Here is a 13,587-nt window from a genome sequence, read left to right as displayed (position 1 = left end):
CTAGGACGCCATGTCCGGACTGAGCAGAGTACCAAACTCTAACTTACACTGTGCAGTACCATAGCTTCCTTGTCATGCGGAACATTCAAAATGCGTTCGATTTGTTGTATCTCATGTACATAACACAGAATTCCACGTGCGAGTCACACACTGGTATCATTTTCTTCGCGACCAGCGGCAGCGCTTTCCAGAGCCGAGCTAATGCTTCCACAAGGATTACAGCTGAAGCATGGCACCACAAAATGCGAATATGAATTATTTGCCTGGTAGCACAAAAACAAAGATTTGATGAAGGCGCACGCTCTCGATCAAGAGCCGTAGAGCAACAGAGCCAAAAACTGCAGGATTAAAAAGAGTAGAATAGAAGGTGACAAGTGCCGAGTATAAGCGCGAGTGTACGTAAGAAAAGTAGCTGCCTGTTATACGAAAAGAAGGCCCAGACATGGCGGTAGGCAAGAGTGAGAGGTGATACCAGCCTCAGAGAGTCTTCCTAAATAATGAAAACGCCTGAGCACCGCGGCGGAATAAAGAGTAGAGGTGGAAATCCGCGCTTTTGATTTCCCGCTCTGATGGTGCAGCGCACAGCTCGGATAGCAGATGGATCAATTATGCAGCTGCTTCAGGTCTGAGACGTGTGCACGCGACGCGCGTTCGATACATGCGAGAGAAATCTCGGTCTATGAAAAAAAAGGCAGGCAGCCAGGCTTCTTGTAAGCGCGTTGAGCAGCGTGTTTCTTCTACAGACGAATTCGCTATTCGAAGAAAAACCTAGTGCTTCGATAACGTCATACTGATCACGGTAAATAAAAGAGAGAAAGAAGTAAGTGCTATAATATAAACATAGTTTACGCTACGCTGAGCTTGAGACAGCTGCGAAATTGTGATTAGAATGGTGGGGAACCCAGCAGGGGTTGTGATAGGCTGGAGCGAGTCTTCTGTTGCGTAACTTAGCCAAGAAAAACAAATTGCAGAGGGTCCCTCAACATATCCGTACGAGATGATGCCACGAAAGCATTTCCATCTGCGCGGACAAGGGCGGGCTCCTTTCGTAGATGCTACGTCAGTGGCCACATATTGCAGACGTCGACGCAGTGTGCCGACTATTCCTACGCATTTTGCTTCCCCTCTTCTCGTTTTCTTCTAATATGGTGTGACCCGGGCGAACCTCAGTTAACAACGCTAAAAGACACTCTAGGTCACCAGCGGAACGGACGCCAGACATATGACGCTCCTCACAAATCTTTAGATGGTGAGGGTGCCACAGACCTGAGAAAAATCCAAAAGAACATCTATACAAATCCATCGAGATTACATAAAATCGATCCTACGCTGTCCCAGGACGTCTGTCCATGGTGTGGCGGCAGGCCAACGCTCTTCCACATATGGAGATGTGAACTAAAGACAGTAGGTTTGGATAAATTTCTTAAACATAGCACAGACATTAAAGAAAACAGCAGTGGGAGGCACATCTCGTCAACTCGGGCCCTGAGAAGCAATGTGCGCTCCTGGATCACATCCCCTACACGTCAAAAGTCATTGGAGCCCTGTATCTGGGGCACCGCCCAGTTAGCTCTTCAATTCCCCTTTACCCCCTTCCCTAAATTAAGCTTTCATTCTTCTTCTTTTCCCTTTCTATCGGGACTTCCCTTTCTCCTGTGGGGATTTCCCTCACCTACGCCAGGGCTGCAGGTGGGTGCTGCGGGAGTTCTTGGGGCCGGCGTCAGACCCAGTGGAAGAGGTCACGTGCTCTCCAAACACGGCGTTTGCGGTCGCCAGCTGTGTGCGAAGTTTCGCCAGCCTACTCAAGAAATGCCTTCGAGCTAATAAGGTAACCACGCGAAAGCCATGTTTAATTCCAATGTTTTCAATCTTTCAACTGTCCGTAATGTGTAATAATACACTTGTTACGGGACAAAACGCGCATTGTAATAACTGCAACGCAATATTCAATGTCAATAAATGAACAGAAGCGGCAATACCTTGACTTGGGCTGTGAGCCAGTTGATTCACCTTTGCAGTGTTCATAAAACAGCCAGAAGAACAAGGAGGAAAAGAACACAATCGACAAGACGGCCACGCTTGTGTTCCACGTGGAGTGGCGCGAGCCAGTGGGGCCCTGAACTGAAAATTCCACCCCACGAGGAAGAGCTCTTATTCTTGCACAAATAAAAGTTTTTAAATGGGAAGCATTTCTTAGCGGACCAAAAGCACTTTCAGCCTTTCTATCTATCTATCTATCTATCTATCTATCTATCTATCTATCCGCCTATACGTCGGGGAGCGCTCGTGAATGCCTCCTTAACTTGGTGTAGACCAAAATTGGCATGGGAAGGTAAGGAGGTTTGGCGAATACGACTGTCTGGTCATGACATGAATAACGTGGAAAACTTGTCGCGTACGTCGTCAAACCCTTTCCTTCAGACACCTGTGGCACATACGTGTATACCACGTGCCGCGGTATGCGGGTATGCGCCACAGATAATTGGCCGTTTATAGCCAGGAACGGCGAGAACAGATATTGGTAATTTAAATGCGAGAGCGTTAAGGAAAACTGACATCGGCAGCGTTGACCCGACTAATTCAAAGAATAAAGATCAGAACTCCAGCAGGAATCGAACCCAAGCATTCTGCGTGGCAGTCAGGTATTCTACCACAGAGCCACGCCAGGTCTTGAAACTGTTTTGAAAAAAGACTGTATGCATGCATAATGTTGGTGGAACTTCAACTGCAGTTGCAGTGCTGGCAGTCTAAGTTTACGAGCATTACATATGTACTCCTATGATGCAGGCTTCGCGTTAAGGTCAGTGGTGGTTCCAGTGTTGGCTCCGCTTTTATGGCAGTGTTATAAACATTACAGCTTTATTCCTATGGTTCAGCAAGCTATATTCAAGCGTTGCTCGACCCCGGAGGAATACGCAAACGAAAGTTACGTACGATATGCACATCATCGCAGCGTAAAGTGCACTTCGTTTCAATAATACTGACGTGTGTGCTCTAACGTGAATTCTGACGTTACGTCAGACCATAAGTTACCCTTTAAATGTCACTGTAGTCGACGTATGCCCACGATGGTATGTTCACGATGTGCACACAACTACTACACTTACAAAGACACGTCAATCCACCTCTTAAGGCTTGGATGAAAGCCAAAAAATGCAGCATACAGAATTGCTCGCCGACTGCTTCACATGAAACCAACACCCACAACGCATGGGATCTGCCAAATCTTTCTCTCTCTCTCTCTTTCGTCCTCGTCGTTGCCTTTGCTTTATGAACACTTTCGAAACCAGGAGGATTCGGCTGGCAAAACATTTTCTTCATCACAGGTGCTGTTTTGAAGCGAAGCAAGTATGGCCTCACAAGGGTCGTTGGCCTTGTAGGCATGACTGCAAAAAAAAAAAAATAAAAAAAAGCCCAGCGCCCGCAAGCGCAAGGAAATGCGGCCCTCGAAGTTGTGCCTTTCACATGCGCATTTGTACGCGTCGCTTTTCAATAACTGACGCTCTCTTGATCATGGGCTTGTAGGTGATCACGGTTGCCGTCGGTGGCTACATTGTGCCAAATTGGCTAATTTCCGACCCTGTCTGGCGACAAAAATTTCAGGTTGGCCCCATGGCTACTTTCTGGCTACATTGTACCAGAAAGTAGCCTACGTTTTGTCGCATTCAATGGCCACTTCCCAGTATTCTTTGAAGGTAAAACAGCAAGCAAGTCTAAAGAATAACTATTGTTTGCAAACTTTTCTTTCGTGTTCACGTATGTGCGCACATGTCCTTCCTCGGCCAGCGGGCTAGTGCGCAACGAGGCACCTAACGAGCGTCCCTCCGTCTGAAAAGACGGGGGGAAACACGCATGTAAGAAAACGTGTGGCTGTATAGAACACTGCTGACGCCAGATTCTAATGCTAAAACACAGCGCGTCAAAGAGATATCCGCAACAAAATGAAGGTGGACTGTTCCTCCTCGATCAGACTGCGCTACTTGAAGCTGGACTGTCATTATTGTAACTGTGACAATTTCGGTCTACGGCTTCAAGAAAAAACAGTTTCAACGTTTATTGTTCCTGCTGAATAGTTGGCCCAAAATTACTTTTGCAAGAACTCTATCTATTCTATACAAACTGTATGCAGGCGCACTGAAAGTATAATATCTTGTTTATTTGCAACTTACCTGCGGCGCGGAGACCGAGCAAGAGGGAGAAATATTGTGCTCGTTATACTCCGTGTTTGCTTATTCAAAATAATATTATTTACTGTTGAATACTGAGAACTCTATAGATAATAGCACTTTTTAAAAAAGTATTTGGCTACAAATTTGGCGCTAGAATGAAAAAGCACGGCTACTTTGTCTACCTTTAGCTTCAGTTATGGCATATTTTAAAATCTACTCAAGGGCAACCCTGTCGGCGATGAGCCGTTTCTGATACGGCAATCTGATCTTTTGTGGAGGTTATCGAGGTCCCTTGTCAGTTCGCGTTACCACATTTCATTGTTGCCTGGATATGAACGCATGGCCGCAGTTGTTGCCTGTGGCAATTCAACTGTTGCGCTGCTAAGCTCGAGGATGACGGTGCAGTACCAGGGATAGAGAAAGGAAACAAGAGTGAACATTGCGCAATGTGAAAGAAAGAATGCAAGAAAGAAAGAAAGAAAGAAAGAAAGAAGGAAAGAAAGAACGCAAGAAAGAAAGAGAGAAGAAAAGAAAGAACGAAAGAAAGAACGAAAGAAAAAAGGAAGGAAGGAAGGGAAGAAAGAAGGAGAGAAAGAAAGAAAGAAAGAAGGAAGCAAAGAAAGAAGGAAAGGAAGAAAGAAGGAAAGAGAGGAAGAAGGAAAGAAAGAATGCAAGGAAGAAAGAGAGAAGGAAAGAAAGAAAGAAATAAAGAAAGAAGGCAAGAAAGAAAGAAAGAAAGAAAGAAAGAAAGAAAGAAAGAAAGAAAGAAAGAAAGAAAGAAAGAAGGAAAGAAAGAAAGCCACCATTTCCCCGATAAAAGGGCTCCTGAATTTTTCGCTAGACTTGCACGGGTATTGCGTCTCGGCTTTCTGAATTTCAGAACTCCTGGAGGATTTACGAAGCGTTGAGAGGCTGCCAAATTTCATATTTACTATAATCATGAACCGTTCACTCTGTCGTGACACACTGTGGACAGCCGTGGTTTATAGCTATAGGCTTTTTTTCTCTGTCTTTTTGCTTCTTATTCTTTACCTGCCCCTCCCTTTTTTTTCCTGTGCCGTACTGTAGCGAACGTTGCGCATGCCAGATTGCAACGCAGGTGACCTCACCGACGCCATCGCGTGCTCTGAAACCATTACCCCTGTAGCGAACTGCGCAACGGCTGTCACGGCTGCTTTAGATACCTGGCCATTTGGCGGTGTGACGCAACGCTGGGTGGCGTCAACAGCTTATTCTACCGTAACGAGTCTCCCTTCAACCCTTTCCCGGCGTCACGGAGCTCAATACGATTTTGGGTCACGCCCTTACTGAGCCGTAGTCTTCCTCGTTGGTGCATCTTCTCAATTTGCTTTGATTTGGAGCTGCCTTCACGGAAGCAAACGTAACATCAATTGGTATGACCTACAGTACGAAATGCGATGTGTGTGGCCTCGACTGCTGACCCGAAGGTCGCGAGATCAAATCCGGGCCGCGGCGACCGCATTTCGATGGTGGCAAAATGCTATGGGCCCGTGTTCTTAGATTTAGCTGCACCTTAAAGAAACCCAGGTGGTCGAAATTTCCGGAGCCCTGCACTACGGCGTCCTTCAAAATCATTTCGTGGTCTTGTGACGTAAAATATCAACAACTATTATTCAGTGTGTGGCACCGCACAAAACATGGGGCAATGTCCCCGATTTGACACTGTCGTCAATTTGCCTCAGAAAGACAAGCTATTTCTAAAACGGTGCAGCGAATGGACGATCAGCCAATTTCCGGGCAGGGGCTGCCGGGACACCGTCCCCATCGCTCGTCGGCCCACATGCCAGTGAAGGCACTTTTGGGATTCTTAAGGAAGACGGACTTGTGCGAGCGCCTTTCACTAATGATGCAGTCCTGCGAACGTCAGCGAATTCACAGCTCATTCCTCTATTTCTTTCCACCCTCTCTCTCGCTCATATTTGTATTCCCATTTCTCAGTCGCCCAGAGTAGGGTACCCTACCAAAGGCTTTTCTGGTTGACCTCCTTGCCCTCTGCCTTTCTACTTATTCCTGCAAGAACGCCCTATCAGGACGAAAGTGCCCAGAAAACGACATTTGTGAAAAGGCGGACGCATAAAATAAAAAGTTCGGGCAATTAAGAGAGTTCGGCATTGATAATAAATAAATGAAGTGAGTAACGGTAATAACCATCACGCCACTGCATATTTCAGCGCATTTGGAGGTGGTTATTTCACAAAAGATGCTTGTATATAGATTTCAGCCAAGCAGATATGACTATTATGTCTCGGTTTAAACTATTCGCAACAAGTAAAACATTGAACGGTTTATCGTCGCACATTTTTAATTTATAGCCTGACCATTTTATCGCGTCGTTCAAGTTCACCTTTCCACGTATTCCGCTTGAAAAGCCCAAATTCGAATAAGTTCGCTATTGATCTTTCTTGGTCTAATATTAATCCTAATAATAATATATGAAACACACAGGCCGTATACCACTCGCATAAAAATTGAGCTAATGCGCAAAAAAAAAAACGTGCGCAAGCCACCGCTCGCTGAAGATCGATGCGATCCTTGCATTGAGGCGACATTGGGTGGCATTTTACGTGCAGACTTTTACCTGTGCCTGATTATGTGCGCGATTATTTCTTCCGTGTAAAAACATATAGCTCAGTGGATACCATTGTGACGACCGAACACCTTAGTCACGCATTGTACGTTATGCAAATAGACTTTTTGCGGCCTCTATTTCTTTCCTTTCCCTTTTGCCAGTTTGCCAGTTTCAAGTATGTGATGGCGTTGCCTTCTGTTGCTCAGTGTGCAATCCAGTAACAAATTGTTGTGTAAATGTGTGTGTTTCGTTTAGATTTCTGCAACTTTTCCTGAACAGCGTGAAACATGAATACATAAACAGGACGTGACAAAGAGCTTGAGGATTGCACAGCGAGCGGTACGACTGACGCAGGTAGATGAGAAATCCTTGAACAGGTGGTCTCCCTGGAGCCAACGTTTTGACAGGCAGACTTGCCCTTGTAAAGTAACAATTGTTGGGCTTTAACGTCCCAAAACCACGATATGATTATGAGAGACGCCGTAGTGGAGGGCTCCGGAAATTTCGACCACCTGGGGTTCTATAACGTGCACCTAAATCTAAGTACAATGGCCTGAAGTATTTTCGTCTCCATCGAAAGTGCTGCTGCCGCGGACAGTATTCGATCCCGCGACCTTCGGGTCAGCAGTCGAGCACCATAAACACTAGACCACCGTGTCGGATCGTATTTTTCAAGGCCGCAACTGCTAAGGATAGCATTTTACACCTTCACAAAGACGAGTCTGCTTGTCAAAATGTTGACTCCAGCGGCATAACCCGTGCAAGGACTTTTCGTCTCTGACATACCATCTTCTCCTGAACTTCACCCTCATTTGCAGGAGGGAGATAGATGTAATAAAACGGCAAACATGGTAGCATAGGTTAGGGGAAAAACGCGTGCGGCTTATTTGATAATTCAAACTTTGGAACAGAAGTGGAGTCGAATAGTATACGAGTGGAATACGAACTACCCTTCGATTCATTTTCTGAATTATGTATATCAGCTGAAACCCTCCTTTTTCTTTTTTTTAGTCTCTGTTGTCACGCGTTGTTCTTGTGCTTTTTATCTTTTGTGCCCGCGTCTGTACACCTTATAGAATTTCGTGATCTATCCCTACCAACTACCTCAGCTTTCTGTAGTTCGAAGTGACAATTTCGAAATATGAAGTTTGCATATTAACTATTTTGTTTACACTTACTGCAATCATCATTCGGTGATTTTAGCAGGGTGGTACATAAAGTCATTGTGGAATAAATGTTAGAGCTAAGAATATTAGGGCTGGAGCTGGTTTGTTGAATTTTATGTCTTTTTATTTACAGATACTGGCATAAAGAGATTTTAGCAGGATGAAAGTACGATATTTGAGGGTAGAAATGTAGGCAACAAAACAAAGCAAGGTAAAATACATTGCGGATGCAAATACAGAAAATACATTGGTCATACGAACAAATAAATTGCTTATATTACTGCAGATACACATACAATGCTTATACAAACTTAATTTGAACAAAGCTAGGCAAGAAACAGAAAATGAAGCATAGAAAAACTAAGGCACTAAGTTAAGATAGCCGAGTTTGTATTAGAGCGTTTTGAATGTATGTGTCGAAGACTAGAATTGAATACTTTTTTCCCGCAGATTGTGACCCAGCGGCATGCAAACATAGACTTTCAAAGAAAACTCACTTGTCCCTTCTTATGCATACTCTTGAGACAATGCGAAAGCAAAAACCATCTTCTTTTTTCCCTCAGTCGATGTATTCGTCCCCCCCCCCTCCTTCCAACAGCTTTCTACACCTAACGTGGTTTTGCAGTGCCTCCAGGATCAGAGGCACTGCAAGTTTTCTGCGCCTCGCCTGGTCTTGCCCTGCCTCCGTGATCGGCCCACCTTCGACCACGTGATGATGTCATGTGATGATGTCGTCAAGTGACGTCATAGTGACGCCATGGTGAAGTTACACATTTTTGGGATCTGCGACATCATGATACCGTCATACAAGAACGTTATCACGTGATGATTTTTTTACATAATTCGTGTTGACGCATACAGTCAAATTTCGCGTTTATGAGGCATCTAAAGCCTTTAACCAAACGGACCTATTCCACACATCATGAAAGCATCCCCAGGCGAGTCTTATGGTCGCACATTAAGTAACGATTGGCAGCGGAAGACCATACTGCTGAGCATGGACCCCGCAGGCCAGCTCTCGGCCAAAGAACTTGCAGAGGACGCCGCCAGGACATCAGAACAACTCACTGCCTTCTAGGCAGGGCGTACATTTACCCCTCTGAGGGCGCTACGCAATAAGGTTAAGGCGAAGGCCGTATATGTCGCATGGATCAAGAGATTCTCGAGATTAGGCGAGACCTGAGGAGACTTCACGTATGATAAAAATATTAAACTATAGAAGTCTGTAAGTGGACGTGGAGGAGTCCTAATGGCGAAACTAAAAATGAAATAGACTTCATAATGTGCGACCACCCGGGCATTGTACAGGGTGTGGAAGTAGTTAACAAGGTCCGATGCAGTGACCATAGACTGGTAAGATCTAGAATTCAACTAGACGTGAGGAAGGAACGGCAGAAACTGATACGTAAGAAGCCGAATAATGAACTAGCTCTGCGAGGGAAAGTACAGGAATTCAGAGTTTCACTTCAGAATAGGTACGCGGCTTTAACCGAGGAAACCGACCTTAGCGTTGACGCAATGAATGACCAGTAACTAAGGAGTGTGCAGTGGAAGTCGGGGTGCGAGGGAAAGTACGAATTCAGACAGTTTCACTTCAGAACTGGTAGGTACGCGGCTTTATCCCAAGAGGAAACCGAAAAACCTTAGCGTAAGAAACGTCGAGCCATGAAAGCCTCAAATGCAACAGACAAAATAGAGCTGACCAGTATGAGCTTTCTAAGGAGTAATGCGTGAATAATAAGTGGTATTATTCTTTAAGTCGGGGGTACTCGCGTATTCATTACTGTTTATTAATATAGACAGGACACTGGTAAGACTACTAAAACAAACAAGAGACGCATCCATAAATTACAGAAGAGAATAGTAAGAAACGTCGAGCCATGAAAGGTGTTCGCCCTAGAACAAATGCATTCTACTCCGCTCTTTCACAAGCACAACATATTAGCTGGCGGAGCTTTCGAAGTTAATACGTGAATAATAACTGTATTATTCTTTAGTACAAAAAAAATACTCGCGTATTCATAACATTACAAAAAAAAAATAGTGAAAGTTATATATGATAAATTGAAGTCTAACGCGGTGGCATTTCATGATGCATAGTTCTCGAAGGCATCATACATACAGCTTTAAACGCATCACATACTGCGTGAATATACGGACAAACTACGGTACACAAAGCTGACGCATATGATCCCTAAACTACTGAATGTACATCCCAACAATTACCACCATCGTGCAGGAAAGCCGCTTAGTAATTGCGTTTAAAAAGAAAATACACACGTATCTACTAATGCTTCAAAAGTGACTTTTGTTCTAGGTGGCATCTCTTAAGTTGTTAAAATTGACGTGAATCTGTCACATTTTCATTTAGGGAATAGTAATAGCATGGTTTTGTATTCAACAAGTCTGGATATTTGCACATATTCCTTGCTTTTGTCTCTATAAAAAATTTTATAATACGCTATTGTTATCAACTGAGTCTTGCAAACAGGCCTCGAAATGTTAATGTTCTTCTAACTATGTTTTATGTGCTGTTACCGAAAATTGTGTAACTGTGGCTGCTTGTTCGTTGCTAATTTTTTAACATGTATATATCATTGATCCTTGTGCACTTTATTGACTGGGACGGGTTACAGCACTTTGTCAGGCATTAAATTGCCTTTTTGCTAACCCTGCTCCTTATCTGACATGTATGATCAATGTACAGTACACTGTACTCTGTAACTGATTGATGATTGATTGAATAAACTAATAATCAATAGGCGTGAAGTAGCCGGCATAAGAAAGTATAATATGGAGAGAATTGAGCATGCTCTAAAGAACGGAAGAAGCCTCAAATCTACGAAGACAAAACTGTGCATAGGCAAAAATCAGATGTATGCATTAAGGGACAAGGAAGGCAAGGTCACAACCAATATGGATAGAATAGTTGAGGTAGCGGAAGAGTTCTACAGAGATCTGTACAGCAGCCGAGACAGTCAGGATGATAACGTAAGAAGCAGTAATATCCCAGAGGAATCTGACATCCCACCAGTATTGACAGGAGAAGTAAAGAAAGCCCTAAAGCGAACGCAAAGAGGCAAAGCCGCTGGTGAGGATCAGGTAACATCAGACCTGTTGAAAGACGGTGGAGAGATTATGTTAGAAAAACTGGCCACCCTGTATACGAAGTGTCTTTCGACGGGGAGGATACCAGAATCTTGGAAGAATGCCAGCATCATCTTGATCCATAAGAAAGGGGACATCAAGGACCTGGAAAATTACAGGCCCATCAGCTTACTGTCCGTTGTCTACAAGCTATTTACAAAAGTAATTGCTAACAGAATTAATACGACATTAGAGTTCAATCAACCAAGGGACCAGGCAGGATTTCGTACAGGCTTCTCAACAATAGACCATATTCATACTATCAATCAGGTGATAGAGAAATGCGTGGAATACAACCAACCCCTATACATAGCCTTCATAGATTACGAGAAGGCATTTGATTCGGTGGAGACATCAGCAGTCATGCAGGCACTGCGGAATCAGGGCATCGACGAAGCCTATATAAACATAATGGAAGAAATCTACAGCGGATCCACAGCCACTATAGTCCTCCATAAAGAAAGCGACAGAATCCCAATAAAGAAGGGCGTACGGCAGGGAGACACGATCTCTTCAATGCTATTCACCGCGTGTTTACAGGAGGTTTTCAGGGCCCTAGATTGGGAAGAATTAGGGATAAGAGTTAATGGAGAGTATCTCAGTAACCTGCGATTCGCTGATGACATTCCATTGATGAGTAACGCGGGAGACGAATTACAGCTCATGATTACTGAACTGGATACGGAAAGTAGAAGAGTAGGTCTGAAAATTAATATGCATGAAACTAAAGTAATGTGGAACAATCTTGGCAGAGAACAGCGCTTTGCGATAGGTGACGAGACACTGGAAGTTGTAAAGGAGTACGTCTACTTCGGACAGGTAGTAACCGCGGAGCCGAAACATGAGAGTGAAATAACTAGAAGAATAAGGATGGGATGGGGCTCGTTCGGCAAGCATTGTCAAATCATGAATGGTAGTCTACCACTATCTTTCAAGAGGAAGGTATATAACAGCTGCATCTTACCGGTACTTACCTACGGAGCAGAAACCTGGAGACTTACAAAGAGGGTTCAACTTAAATTGAGGACGACGCAGCGAACGATGGAAAGGAAAATGATAGGTGTAACCTTAAGAGACAGGAAGAGAGCAGAGTGGATCAGGGAACAAAGGGGGGTTAAGTATATCATAGTTGAAATCAAGAAGAAGAAATGGATATGGGCCGGGCACGTAGCACGTCGGCAGGATAACCGGTGGTCATTAAGGGTAACTGACTGGATTCCAAGAGATCACAAACGCGTGAGGGGGAGACAGAAAATTAGGTAAGTAGATGAGATTAAGAAGTTTGTAGGTATAACGTGGCAGCAGAAAGCACAGGACTGGGTTGATTGGTGGAACATGGGAGAGGCCTTTGCCCTGCAGTGGGCGTAGACAGGCTGATGAGGATAGAAGTTTGTCAAGTCTCATGATACTGAAGTGAATGTATGTGTGCAGTCGTCGCACCAAAATCATATGACTTCAACGTGACATGACGTCATCATGACGTCGTGACACACAATTGACACAGACGAAAAGAATAAGACGGAATTGGCTTTCGCCTTCGAGTGGTCTTAGGCGAATGCATCAGACTCAAAATTTTGTCGTCCACCTCCACAGCAGTTTCCAGATATTCTTTTTGTCATAATTGGCACAGCGGTCTTTGCGAAGCACTCCCCACTGCAGCAATTGCTGGTGAGCAGGCAATGCGTATGTTCTCAGAAAACAAGGTGAACGGCTTGAAAATGTGATGAAAGGTAAGATATACAGTCGAAATTGGTCGGGTCAGGTAAACTCAGCTGTCTGATTGGCTCAAGTCTTCTTGGCCAATTCCCCAGAGTGGGTATGTGCCAAACTTGGCAGGCTACAAACAAACAAACAAACAAACAAACAAACAAACAAACAAACAAACAAACAAACAAACAAACAAACAAACAAACAAACAAAACAAACAAACAAACAAATAACCATGTGTTCTACTAGTAGAGAGCTGTATGCAGCTGTCGTTGCTTTTTCAACTGAAGCTTTAACTGCGTATTTGGGGTGTATCCGTGTTTATAAAAAAGTAACAGTTTCGCCGCAACAGCGAACAATGAATGCGATAGCAACAAACTGGAATGTAACGAGAAGAACGGAAAGCAGCTCGAAATTGTCAGCGCGTCGCTCGAGCCCAAAGGACGCACGTAAAGAACGCACACAGGACGAGCGCGAACTATCATGCGTCACAGCTCGATACTTGAAGCGCACTGCTGAAACATAAAGCAGGACGCGCGAAACAAACAGGTATACACAGGACGAGCGCGAACTAAACGTCGCAGTTGTTACTTATTTCTGTTTGAACAGCGCGCTCCTTTCGCAAACGCGGCCGCTGCAGCGAGCGACCACTTCAGCGCGGACATCGCGGGGAAAGCACAAGACATACAACCCCCCGCTCTACCCCGCGCCCGCCTACTAGTATCGGCGGCCGCGCAGTAAAGGCGGGCAACGTTGGGCACGGCAGCAGTGACGTATGAAAGTCGGATTTCAGGCGGTTGAATTGAAG

The sequence above is a fragment of the Rhipicephalus sanguineus genome, chromosome 8 (assembly GCF_013339695.2).
Source record: "Rhipicephalus sanguineus isolate Rsan-2018 chromosome 8, BIME_Rsan_1.4, whole genome shotgun sequence".
Classification (NCBI taxonomy): domain Eukaryota; kingdom Metazoa; phylum Arthropoda; class Arachnida; order Ixodida; family Ixodidae; genus Rhipicephalus; species Rhipicephalus sanguineus.
Note: the sequence above shows the minus strand (reverse complement) of the source record.